Here is a 14,151-nt window from a genome sequence, read left to right on the forward strand (position 1 = left end):
CAGATACATGAATATTTTCTTATTTTCTCTTCTTTTCTTTTACAAAAGGTAGCATACTATAGCTATCCCTTTGAATTTTGCCCTTTTCACTTAACAGTCTGTCTGGGAAATCATTCCACATTAATTCTCATTCTGCATAGTACTCCATCATATGAATCAGTCAGTGTTCCATGTGTGAGCCTCTAGGTTGGTTCCAATACGTTACATTTACAAATAACGCTGCTTGTAAAATTTATGTGATCCATATTGATAAATGCTACAAAACGAACCTCGGAAACATTATGCTAAATGAAGAAGCCAAACACAATAGGTCACATACTGTGTATTTCCATTTATGTGAAATATACAGCATAAGTAAATCCATAGAGACAGAAAGCAGATTTGTTGTTGCCAGGGGCTCTGGGGAGAGGGGGATGAGAAGTGACTGCTTAGTGGGTATGTGGTCACCTTTGGAGGTGATAAAATGTTTTGAAACTAGATAGAGGTGATGGTAGCACAACATTGTGAATGTACTAACTGCCACTGAACTGTACACTTTGTTACATGGATTTCACCTCAGCAAAAGTATATATTATCCATATAATTTAAACAGCCTCTTGTTTTTCTTGCTGATGTTGGTGCTGTTGACATTTCGGCCACTGGATAGTCAGTGCATCTTTAAACTCCTCCCACAAAGAACAGACCCTGAAGTTTATCATTTTAATGACAGTATGTGTAAAGTATACCCTGTCTGTTCACACCTTTTTTTGGTTGCCCCGTCAGAGTTAATTTACCTCCTCTGTCTTTCACTTTACAGAGTTATGTTTTGTTTTTCTGTTACACTGGAGAAAGTTGAAGTCTGATGATGCTGGCACTAAAGTATCTGTGTGGGAAAATGGGGGGCATAGTCCAGGATGGGAGTGGGTCATAAAGGATGTAAGCCAGAAAGATACTTAGGGCCAGATTGTGTACCATGATACCTTCTATTTCATGCCAGAATGTCTAGAGCTGTGGGTCATTGAAGGTTATTAGAGAGAAGACTAATATTTAGTCTGTGTTTGAAAAGATAACAGGCAGTAATGTGGTGAATGTACTGAAATGTAAGTCAGTACTGGAAACAGGGAGACCAGTGAAGAGGTATATTGAGAAGGGTATTAGGAAAAGAATGTGTATGTGTGTATAACTGAGTCACCTTGCTGTACAGCAGAGATTGGCACAGCACTGTAAATCAACTCTACTTCAATAAAAAAAATTTTCTTTAAAGAAGGGTATTAAGGTTCAGGTTAACTGCTAAAACAAAGAAACCCAAAAATAAAGTGACCTAAACAAGATAGACATTTATTTCTCTCTCACGTTGACAGTTCTGAGGTGAGTCCAAGTTGGTAGTTCAGTTCTGTTCCATGAGGTCATTCAGGGATACACGTTCCTTCCATTTTATGCCATCACCCAGTAGAGCGCTCATTCATCTGCTTATGTGAGGTTAGGTCACTGGTATGTCCGTCTTTAGCTTGCTGGAAGAGAGACAGGTATTTTAAGGCAAGCAACTTTTCTTTTAAGGAAGTGAGGTTGCAAGTCACATACCAGTCACATACTCATTTTTGTGCTAGAACTTAACTTCCGTGGCCACACAAATGCAAGAGAGGCTGGGAAATGTGGTCTTTAGCTAGGCAGCTAGATGTCCAAAGAGATGGAAAGAATGGCCATTGGAGGCACAAATAGTAGTCTACCCCAGGAGGCAATTTGAGTATTATTACGAGGATTTGAACCAGGATTGTTATAGTAGGGCTAGAATTGAGATGTGTTTAGAAAGTAGACTGAAGAGAAAGAATATATTTCCATTCATCTGAGACATCTTGATTATGAGGTATTTAGAGATTGTGTAGTTGTGTACAGTTGTTAATTTGATCTACAGGTCTGGAGCTCAGGAGAGAGCTCTTGGCTGAAGGGGTGGATATGGAGATCACTGGTGTTTGGTAGTAGTTGCAGTTGGAGAATTTCAAAAAGAAAGAGGGGGTCACTAGTACCAAATGTTGCTGATACATCAGGTAGAATGAGAATTGATAAGAGGCCTTTGATTTGGCTCTTAGAATGACATGGACCTTTGCAAGAGTAATTTCAGCAGAGTCATGGAGTGAAAAATAGATTGTAGTGGGCTGAGGAATGAATGGAAGTCATGAAAAGGAAGCAAAGCTCAGACTGTTTTTTGAAGAAATTTGAGTGTGAAAGTGGGGACTGGTTTAATATAGGAGGAGCAAGGTTAAGGGAAGGTTTTTCACTTTTTAAAAAAAATTAATTAATTTATTTTATTTTTGGCTGCGTTGGGTCTTCATTGCTAAGCGCAGGCTTTCTCTAGTTGCAGGGAGCGGGGGCTACTCTTCGTTGCAGTGCACGGGCTTCTCATTTCAATGGCTTCTCGTTGTGGAGGAGGGGCTCTAGGCATGCGGGCTTCAGTAGTTGCAGCACTTGGGCTCAGTAGTTGCGGCACACGGACCCTAGAGTCCACGGGCTTCAGTAGTTGTGGCTCGCAGGCTCTAGAGCGAAGGCTAAGTAGTCGTGGCGCGGGGGCTTACTTGCTCCGCAGCATGTGGGATCTTCCCGGATCAGGGCTCGAACCTGAGTCCCCTGCATTGGCAGGTGGATTCTTAACCACTGCGCTACCAGGGAAGTCCAGGTTTTTCACTTTGAGGTAAGTTTGAGCATGTTTGTAGGCTGCGAGGAAAAATGTGAGTGGTGATAGAGAGAATAAAGGTATCAAAGACAATATAAATGATGGAGCAAGGTTCTGAGAGGGCTTGGAAGGAGATAGGATCAGGAGGTACCTCTTTTGAAAAGAAAGAAAGTACCTCTTTTGGGATCACAACTTTGTAAAGGGCCAATAGTGGGCACAAAAAAAGATCAGTTTTAAGGTTGAGGAGAAGGTAGTGAAAGAAGATCTTTACATCAGGGTCTCCATTTTCTCAGATTTGGAAGCTAGGTCCGTAGCTGTGAGTGAAGTTGAGGTGGGTAGGTATGATATCTGAGGAATAATGGAAATGACTTTTTATTGTTGTTTTAAGAGCCATTGTAGGAAATAGAAGAAACTGACTAGTTAACAGTGGTGGGACTGTTGTACAGTGTTATATACCTAATTGAAGTTAGAAATCAACCATTTTTATTATGCCCATTGACATAGCTATGCTACTATTCAAAAGCTGTTGCTAGAACATCACCTAAAAACAATATGAAATTAGTTTTCACCTATTAAAAGATCTTTTCTCTAGAAATTAGAGTTATGGGGAAATTAGTATTAAGAGAATTAGACAAGGTACTACCCCAGGGTAGGTAAACTTGTCTCTATTTTATTTTATTTTTTTAAATTTATTTATTTATTTATTTATTTATTTATTTTTGGCTGCGTTGGGTCTTCGTTGCTGGGTGCAGGCTTCCTCTAGTTGCGGCGGGCGGGGGACACTCCTTGCTGCGATGCGTGGGCCTCTCATTGCGGTGGCCTCTCCTGCTGCGGAGCACGGGCTCTACGCATGCAGGCTCAGTAGTTGTGGCATGTGGGCTCAGCAGTTGTGGCTCGCGGGCTCCAGAGCGCAGGCTCAGCAGTTGTGGCGCACGGGCTTAGTTGCTCCACTGCATGTGGGATCCTCCCCGCCCAGGGCTCGAACCCATGTCTCTATTTTAAAAACTGCTCATTAGTGCATTTCCTGCCCTGTTACATGAATTATCCATCCATGTTACCTTTTCCCCAAAGTCTCAGAGGATAACAAGCATATATTCGTAAATTTATCTTCAGCCTTACTCATAAAGTGGGTAAAAAAACAAACCTGAGAAATGCTAAACAGTTGTTTAATGAGAGATAGAAAAGAGAAAAGCAGTACCCAGATATGTCACTTGATGATCTCACCCGCCTGCAGAAAGTCTTCTTGATTCCCAATGTGTAATGCGAACCACTGACTTCTGACATTTTACTTAAAATGCTGTTAATATAAATTTAATATTTATTGCACTCCCATAATATACCACTATAGAAGAAAGTCCAGTTTCCATTTAAGACTATTGCTTCTAACAAGGCTTACATTTTCTTGATGTTTTATGAATTACATTGTAGTCCCAGAGATCTTAACAAAATATTAACCTACACTTGTTATCTCATATTTTTTATGATAGCCATTCTAACAGATATGAGGTGATATCTCATTGTGGTTTGATTTCTATTACCCTGGTGACTAGCGATGTTGAGCACCTTTTCATATACCTTTTGGCCATCTGTGTGTCTTCCTCAGAAAAATGTCTATTTCGTTCCTCTGCCCATTTTTAAATCAGATTGTTTGGGGTTTTTTGCCATTAACTTCTGTGAGTTTTTATATATGTTTTTTGGATATTAACCTCTTATCAGATATATGATTTTCAGATATTTTCTCTCATTCTGTAGGTTGCCTTTTCATTTTCTTGATGGTCCCCTTTGCTGTACGGAAGCTTTTTAGTTTTTTATCATAAAAAAGGCAAGAGATAAGTGTTGGTGAGGATGTGGAGAACAGGAAGCCCTTGTGCACTGTTGGTGGGAATGTAAATTGGTGCAGCCACTGTGGAAAACACTATAAAGATTCCTTAGAAATTAAAAACAGAGCTGCCAGATGATCCAGCAATCCCACTTGTGGGTATATATCCAAAGGATATGAAAGGATATCAAAGAGATATCTGTACTCCTATGCTCATTGTTCACAATAGCCAAGATATATAAACAACCTAAGTGTCTGTGGATCAATGGATAAAGAAGATGTGGTGTATTTATATATACAATGGAATATTATTCAGCCAAGAGAAAGAAGGAAATCCTGCCATTTGCAACAGTATGCGTGGACTTTGAGGGCATTATGCTAATTGAAATAAGCTAAAACATTAAATGAGTACATGAACTTCACTGAGGTAAGATATGTTTCTTCAAAACCAGTGTATCTGCCCAGATTGGATATCTTTTGTGGAGAAATTGCTGCATAATAAACAAACCAAAAGATAAATAAGCAAGTAACCTCTTTTCTGAAGAGCATAATGTAATCAGTTTAATTAGCAAGCTGTTCTTTACACTCTGACATAAAATGGAGACAGGAATCTCAAATAACAAGAAAGTAAGAATCTGGCCATTTATCAGGCTGGAATAGCAGACACAGATAAAACCTCAAACTTAACAGGAAACGGTATTTCTCACAAGAATGATAGAGCTGTGAAGTGTCATAACAAACCCTGTCTTTGAATGACTATGCCTTGCCTACTCACTGAAAAACTTTGCTCTGGAAAATCAGACTATACCAGAAACTTCACTTGTGTGTAATTATAGCAGCAAGAGTAAAACATCCCATTCTTGCCTGGAGAATTTGCCTGGAGAATCTAAGTGGTTTTTTTTTTTTTTTTTTTTTTTTTTTTAAGCCTATGTTAGCATGCTGAAGAGAGGCTTAATTTTTTTTAAACATTTCCATTTAATTTTTTTAAATTAATTTATTTATTTATGGCTGTGTTGGGTCTTTGTTTCTGTGCGAGGGCTTTCTCTAGTTGCGGCGAGCGGGGGCCACTCTTCATCGCGGTGCGCGGGCCTCTCACTATCGCGGCCTCTCTTGTTGCAGAGCACAGGCTCCAGACGCGCAGGCTCAGTAGTTGTGGCTCACGGGCCTGGTTGCTCCGCAGCATGTGGGATCCTCCCAGACCAGGGCTCGAACCCGTGTCCCCTGCATTGGCAGGCAGATTCTCAACCACTGCGCCACCAGGGAAACCCAGAATCTAAGTGTTTTTGACATAGAGTAGCAGTCTTGATTTACAATCGAGACACACAGCTTCAGTAAGGGGTTTCTGGACACAGCATCCACATCTATCTTAACTTCGTAGTTCCTAAGGAAAGAGGACCTTGGTTCACTTTGCAGTCTAGTCCCTTTACACACAGCGCTGCTTTGCTCTACGCCTATCTAAACACTGCTTCATGTAAATTTCACTTATACTTTACTCTTTCCCAAATCTTTTTTCTTTTTTAACTTTATTTTATTTTTATACAGCAGGTGGTTCTTATTAGTTATCTATTTTATACACATAAGTGTATACATGTCAATCTCAATCTCCCAATTCATCGCACCCCCCCCCCCCCGCTTTCCCCCCTTGGTGTCCATATGTTTGTTCTCTACAAATGTGTCTCTACTTCTGCCTTGCAAACCGGTTCATCTGTACCATTTTTCTAGATTCCACATAGATGCATTAATATATGATATTTGTTTTTCTCTTTGTGACTTACTTCACTCTGTATGACAGTCTGTGGGTCCATCCACGTCTCTACAAATGACCCAATTTTGTTCCTTTTTATGGCTGAGTAATATGCCATTGTATATATGTACCACATCTTCTTTATCCATATGTCTGTTCATGGGCATTTAGGTTGCTTCCATGACCTGGCTATTGTAAATAGTGCTGCAGTGAACATTGGAGTGCATGTGTCTTTTTGAATTATAGTTTTCTGTGGGTATTTGCCCAGTAGTGGTATTGTTGGGTCATATGGTAGTTCTATTTTTAGTTTTTTAAGGACCGTCCATACTGTTGTCTATAGTGGCTGTATCAATTTACATTCCCACCAGCAGTGCAAGAGGGTTCCTTTTCTCCACACCCTGTCCAGCATTTGTTGCTTGTAGATTTTCTGATGATGCCCATTCTAACTGGTGTGAGGTGATAGCTCATTGTAGTTTTGATTTGCATTTCTCTAATAAGTAGTGATGTTGAGCAGCTTTTCGTGTGCTTCTTGGCCATCTGTATGTCTTCTTTGGAGAAATGTCTATTTAGGTCTTCTGCCCATTTTTAGATTGGGCTGTTTGTTTTTTTGATATTGAGCTACATAAGCTGTTTATATATTTTGGAGATTAATCCTTTGTCCGTGGATTCGTTTGCAAATATTTTCTCCCATTCTGAGGGTTGTCTTTTCGTCTTGTTTATGGTTTCCTTTGCTGTACAAAAGCTTTTAAGTTTTCATTAGGTCCCATTTGTTTATTTTTGTTTTTCTTTCCATTACTCTAGGAGGTGGTTCAAAAAAGATCTTGCTGTGATTCATGTCAAGGAGTGTTCTTCTTATGCTTTCCTCTAAGAGTTTTATAGTGTACGGTCTTACATTTAGGTCTTTAATCCATTTTGAGTTTATTTTTGTGTATGGTGTTAGGGAGTGTTCTAATTTCACTCTTTTACATGTAACTGTCCAGTTTTCCCAGCATCACTTATTGAAGAGGGTGTCTTTTCTCTATTGTATATCTTTGCCTCCTTTGTCATAGATTAGTTGACCATACGTGCGTGCGTTTATCTCTGAGCTTTCTATCCTGCTCCATTGATCTGTATTTCTGTTTTTGTGCCAGTACCATATTGTCTTGATGACTGTAGCTTTGTAGTGTAGTCTGAAGTCAGGGGGTCTGATTCCTCCAGCTCCATTTTTTTTTTCTTCTCAAGATTGCTTTCGCTCTTCGGGGTCTTTTGTGTCTCCATACAAATTTTAAGATTTTTTTGTTCTAGTTCCATAAAAAATGCTATTGGTAATTTGATAGGGATTGCATTGAATCTGTAGACTGCTTTGGATATTATAGTCATTTTCACAGTATCAGTTCTTCCAATTCAAGAACATGGTATATCTCTCCATCTGTTTGTGTCATCATTGATTTCTTTTATCAGTGTCTTAAGGTTTTCTGAGTACAGGTCTTTTACCTCTTTAGGTAGGTTTGTTCCTAGGTATTTTATTCTTTTTGTTGCAGTGGTGAATGGTATTGTTTCCTTAATTTCTCTTTCTGATCTTTCATTGTTAGTGTATGGGAATGCAAGATTTCTGTGCTTTAATTTTGTATCCTGCAACTTTACCAAATTCATTGATTAGCTCTAGTAGTTTTTTGGTGGCATCTTTAGGATTCTCTATGTATAGTATCATGTCATTTGCAGACAGTGATAGTTCTACTTCTTCTTTTCCAATGCGTATTCCTTTTATTTCTTTTTCTTCTCTGATTACTGTGGCTAGGACTTCCAAAACTATGTTGAATAAGAGTGGCGAGAGTGGACATCCTTGTCTTGTTCCTGATTTTAGAGGAAATGCTTTCAGTTTTTCACCATTGAGAATGATGTTTGCTGTGGGTTTCTTGTATATCACCTTTATTATGTTGAGGTAGGTTCCCTCTGTGCTCACTTTCTGCAGAGTTTTTATCATAAATGGGTGTTGAATTTTGTCAAAAGCTTTTTCTGCATCTCTTGAGATGATCATGTGGGTTTTATCCTTCAATTTGTTAATATGGTGTATCACATTGATTGATTTGCATATATTGAAGAATCCTTGCATCCCTGGGATAAATCCCACTTGATCATGGTGTATGATCCTTTTAATGTGTTGTTGGATTCTGTTTGCTAGTATTTTGTTGAGGATTTTTGCACCTGTATTCACCAGTGATACAGGTCTGTAATTTTCTCTTTTTTGTTGTATCTTTGTCTGGTTTTGGTGTCAGGGTGATGGTGGCCTCGTAGAATGAGTTTGGGAGTGTTCCTTCCTTTGCAGTTTTTTGGAAGAGTGTGAGAAGGATGAGTGGTAGCTCTTCTCTAAATGTTTGATAGAATTCACCTGTGAAGCCATCTGGTCCTGGACTTTTGTTTGTTGGAAGATTTTTTTTTTTTTTTTATACTTAGTAGCTTTGTGACCTCAGGCAAATTGCTTACCATCTTTTATTTTATTTTATTTTTTTACTTTTTTATTTTTTTTATGGATTAGTAGTACTTTTATTTGAAATAACACAAAGAAGCATAGCTAAAAATATTCTATTCACCCAAAAGAAGGCAGGAAAGGAAGAAGGAGAAACTAAAGATCAGATGGAACAATTAGAAAACAAATACCAAGATGACATATTTAAATCCAACCATATCAGTAATTACATTAAGTGTAAATGGACTCCAGTTAAAAGATACAGCTTGTTTTTTTTTTTTTAATTTTTTTTATTTTTACAAGAGATAAATAGACTGACACCAAGCATTGTACATGGATGACCACAACAAAAGCAACAATGATTGCAATTACCAAACATGAAACACACTCATACTATGTCATAATATTGACATTCAGTCCAATAATCCTCCACTGTAACAGCTCCTTTACTTTGCAGTGAAAATTGATTTGTATATTCTTTGCCTCTGAGTCCTTGTGGGATTTTTTTTTTTTTTAATTCAGACAGAAAGTCACAAAAATTATACTCATCCTCATCAGTTCACTCAGTCCCATGTAATTAATTTTTTTTTTCATCTTGATCTTTTGTTAGCACTTTTATAAGTTCATCAGTTTTTCATTAGAGTTCTGAAAATGCTTATTCATTCAGTTCAGCAGTACAGTCAGTTACCAGAAACCTGTACTTGTCAGTCTTTTCCATGAATTTCTTGAAGATGAAACCCTTTTATAAAAACATATTTGCAAAAGAATCAGATTACACCCAGAACTGTCTGTAAATGACAAAAGACTTAAAAATTATCACAGTTAAAGATTTCATGAAAGTTCATAATAATGCAGTTGACAAGAAAATTAGTTATTTCTGAGATATACATTTTAAAGTAATAACTAGGATTATTACTTATAACATTATACCAGAACATATAAGATTTTTAGAAATTTCATGTAATGTCTGAAACATTTATATTGACATATTTCCATACATATTTCCATACAAATACAAATATAAGATTTTTAGAAATTTCATGTAATGTCTGAAACATTTATATTAACATATTTCCATACAAATAACCCAATGAAAGTTTAGTATTAGTTGTTTTGTTTGTTTGTTTTTTTATACTGCAGGTTCTTATTAGGCATCAATTTTATACACATCAATGTATACACGTCAATCCCAATCGCCCAATTCAGCACACCACCATCCCCACCCCACCGCAGTTTTCCCCCCTTGGTGTCCATATGTCCATTCTCTACATCTGTGTCTCAACTTCTGCCCTGCAAACCGGCTCATCTGTACCATTTTTCTAGGTTCCACATACATGCATTAATATACGATATTTGTTTTCCTCTTTCTGACTTACTTCACTCTGTATGACAGTCTCTAGTTCCATCCACTTCTCAACAAATGACTCAATTTTGTTCCTTTTTATGGCTGAGTAATATTCCATTGTATATATGTACCACAACTTCTTTATCCATTCGTCTGTCGATGGGCATTTAGGTTGCTTCCATGACCTGGCTATCGTAAATAGTGCTGCAATGAACATTCGGGTGCATGTGTCTTTTTGAATTACGGTTTTCTCTGGGTATATGCCCAGTAGTGGGATTGCTGGGTCATATGGTAATTCTATTTTTAGTTTTTTAAGGAACCTCCATATTGTTCTCCATGGTGGCTGTATCAATTTACATTCCCACCAACAGTGCAAGAGGGTTCCCTTTTCTCCACACCCTCTCCAGCATTTGTTGTTTGTAGATTTTCTGATGGTGCCCATTCTAACAAGAGTGAGGTGATACCTCATTGTAGTTTTGATTTGCATTTCTCTAATAATTAGTGATGTTGAGCATATTTTCATGTGCTTCGTGGCCGTCTGTATGTCTTCTTGGGAGAAATGTCTATTTAGGTCTTCTGCCCATTTTTGGATTGGGGTGTTTGTTTCTTTAATATTGAGCTGAATGAGCTGTTTATATATTTTGGAGATTAATCCTTTGTCCGTTGATTCATTTGCAAATATTTTCTCCCATTCTGAGGGTTGTCTTTTCGTCTTGTTTATGGTTTCCTTTGCTGTGCAAAAGCTTTGAAGTTTCATTAGGTCCCATTTGTTTATTTTTGTTTTTATTTCCATTACTCTAGGAGGTGGATCAAAAAAGATCTTGCTGTGATTTATGTCAAAGAGCGTTCTTCCTATGTTTTCCTCTAAGAGTTTTATAGTGTCCAGTCTTATATTTAGGTCTCTAATCCATTTTGAGTTTATTTTTGTGTATGGTGTTAGGGAGTGTTCTAATTTCATTCTTTTACATGTAGCTGTCCAGTTTTCCCAGCACCACTTATTGAAGAGACTGTCTTTTCTCCATTGTATATCTTTGCCTCCTTTGTCATAGATTAGTTGACCATAGGTGCGTGGGTTAATCTCTGGGCTTTCTATCTTGTTCCATTGATCTATGTTTCTGTTTTTGTGCCAGTACCATATTGTCTTGATTACTGTAGCTTTGTAGTATAGTCTGAAGTCAGGGAGTCTGATTCCTCCAGCTCCACTTTTTTCCCTCAAGACTGCTTTGGCTATTCGGGGTCTTTTGTGTCTCCATACAAATTTTAAGATGATTTGTTCTAGCTCCGTAAAAAATGCCATTGGTAATTTGATAGGGATTGCATTGAATCTGTAGATTGCTTTGGGTAGTATAGTCATTTTCACAATGTTGATTCTTCCAATCCAAGAACATGGTATATCTCTCCATCTGTTGGTATCATCTTTAATTTCTTTTATCAGTGTCTTATAGTTTTCTGCATACAGGTCTTTTGTCTCCCTAGGTAGGTTTATTCCTAGGTATTTTATTCTTTTTGTTGCAATGGTAAATGGGAGTGTTTCCATAATTTCTCTTTCAGATTTTTCATCATTAGTGTATAGGAATGCAAGACATTTCTGTGCATTAATTTTGTATCCTGCAACTTTACCATATTCATTAATTAGCTCTAGCAGTTTTCTGGTGGCAGTTTTAGGATTCTCTATGTATAGTATCATGTCATCTGCAAACAGTGACAGTTTTACTTCTTCTTTTCCAATTTGTATTCCTTTTATTTCTTTTTCTTCTCTGATTGCCGTGGCTAGGACTTCCAGAACTATGTTGAATAATAGTGGTGAGAGTGGGCAACCTTGTCTCGTTCCTGATCTTAGAGGAAATGCTTTCAGTTTTTCACCATTGAGAATGATGTTTGCTGTGGGTTTGTCATAGATGGCCTTTATTATGTTGAGGTAGGTTCCCTCTATGCCCACTCTCTGGAGAGTTTTTATCATAAATGGGTGTTGAATTTTGTCAAAAGCTTTTTCTGCATCTATTGAGATGATCATATGGTTTTTATTCTTCAATTTGTTAATATGGTGTATCACATTGATTGATTTGCGTATATTGAAGAATCCTTGCATCCCTGGGATAAATCCCACTTGTTCGTGGTGTATGATCCTTTTAATGTGTTGTTGGATTCTGTTTGCTAGTATTTTGTTGAGGATTTTTGCATCTATATTCATCAGTGATATTGGTCTGTAATTTTCTTTTTTTGTAGTGTCTTTGTCTGGTTTTGGTATCAGGGTGATGGTGGCCTCATAGAATGAGTTTGGGAGTGTTCCTTCCTCTGCAATTTTTTGGAAGAGTTTGAGAAGGATGGGTGTTAGCTCTTCTCTAAATGTTTGAAAGAATTCACCTCTGAAGACATCTGGTCCTGGACTTTTGTTTGTTGGAAGATTTTTAATCACAGTTTCAATTTCAGTGCTTGTGATTGGTCTGTTTATATTTTCTATTTCTTCCTGGTTCAGTCTTGGAAGGTTGTGCTTTTCTAAGAATTTGACCCTTTCTTCCAGATTGTCCATTTGATTGGCATAGAGTTGCTTGTAGTAGTCTCTTACGATGCTTTGTGTTTCTGCGGGGTCTGTTGTAACGTCTCCTTTTTCATTTCTAATTTTATTGATTTGAGTCCTCTCCCTCTTTTTCTTGATGAGTCTGGCTAAAGGTTTATCAATTTTGATTATCTTCTCAAAGAACCAGGTTTTAGTTTCATTGATCTTTGCTACTGTTTTCTTTGTTTCTATTTCATTTATTTCTACTCTGGTCTTTATGATTTCTTTCCTTCTGCTAACTTTGGGTTTTGTTTGTTCTTCTTTCTCTAGTTCCTTTATGTGTAAGGTTAGATTGTTTATTTGAGATTTTTCTTATTTCTTCAGGTAGGATTGTATTGCTATAAACTTCCCTCTTAGAACTGCTTTTGCTGCATCCCATAGGTTTTGGGTCATCGTGTTTTCATTGTCATTTGTCTCTAGGTATTTTTTAATTTCCTCTTTGATTTCTTCAGTGATCTCTTGGTTATTTGGTAGTGTGTTGTTTAGCCTCCATGTGTTTGTGTTTTTACGTTTTTTTCCCTGTAATTCATTTCTAATCTCATAGTGTTGTGGTCAGAAAAGTTGCTTCGTACGATTTCAATTTTCTTAAATTTACCGAGGCTTGATTTGTGACCCAAGATGTGATCTATCTTGGAGAATATTCCATGTGCACTTGAGAAGAAAGTGTAATCTGCTGTTTTTGGATGGAATGTCCTATAAATATCAATTAAATCTATCTGGTCTATTGTGTCATTTAAAGCTTGTGTTTCCTTATTAATTTTCTGTCTGGATGATCTGTCCATTGGTGTGTTACTGTCGATTTCCTCTTTTATAGCTGTTGACATTTGCCTTATGTATTGAGGTGCTCCTGTGTTGGGTGCATATATATTTATAAGTGTTGTATCTTCTTCTTGGATTGATCCCTTGATCATTATGTAGTGTCCTTCCTTGTCTCTTGTAACAGTCTCTAATTTAAAGTCTGTTTTATCAGATATGAATATTTCTACTCTAGCTTTCTTTTGATTTCTACTTGCATGGAATATCTTTTTCCATCCCCTCACTTTCAGTCTGTATGTGTCCCTAAGTCTGAAATGGGTCTCTTTTAGACAGCATATATACGGGTCTTGTTTTTGTATCCATTCAGTGAGCCTTTGTCTTTTGGTTGGAGCATTTAATCCATTCACATTTAAGGTAATTATCAATATGTATGTTCCTATTACCATTTTCTTAATTGTTTTGGGTTTGTTTTTGTAGGTCCTTTTCTTCTCTTATGTTTCCCACTTAGAGAAGTTCCTTTAGGTTTTGTTGTAGAGCTGGTTTGGTGGTGCTGAATTCTCTTAGCTTTTGCTTGTTTGTTAAGCTTTTGATTTCTCTGTCAAATCTGAATGAGATCCTTGCCAGTAGAGTAATCCTGGTTGTAGGTTCTTCCATTTCATCACTTTCAGTATATCATGCCACTCCCTTCTGGCTTGTAGAGTTTCTGCTGAGAGATCAGCTGTTAGCCTTATGGGAGTTCCCTTGTATGTTATTTGTCATTTTTCCCTTTCAATAATTTTTCTTTGTCTTTAATTTTTGGCAATTTGATTACTATGTGTCTTGGTGTGTTTCTCCTTG

General features: G+C 37.4%; 1 protein-coding gene across 2 annotated transcripts in view; it reads left to right on the plus strand.

Moving 5' to 3' along the window:
* Nucleotides 1–14,151, plus strand: part of MAP4K3 (mitogen-activated protein kinase kinase kinase kinase 3) — a 201,240-nt gene that overhangs the window by 66,841 nt on the left and 120,248 nt on the right. The window lies entirely within an intron of this gene.

The sequence above is a fragment of the Balaenoptera physalus genome (assembly GCF_965194825.1).
Source record: "Balaenoptera physalus genome assembly, chromosome: 15".
Classification (NCBI taxonomy): domain Eukaryota; kingdom Metazoa; phylum Chordata; class Mammalia; order Artiodactyla; family Balaenopteridae; genus Balaenoptera; species Balaenoptera physalus.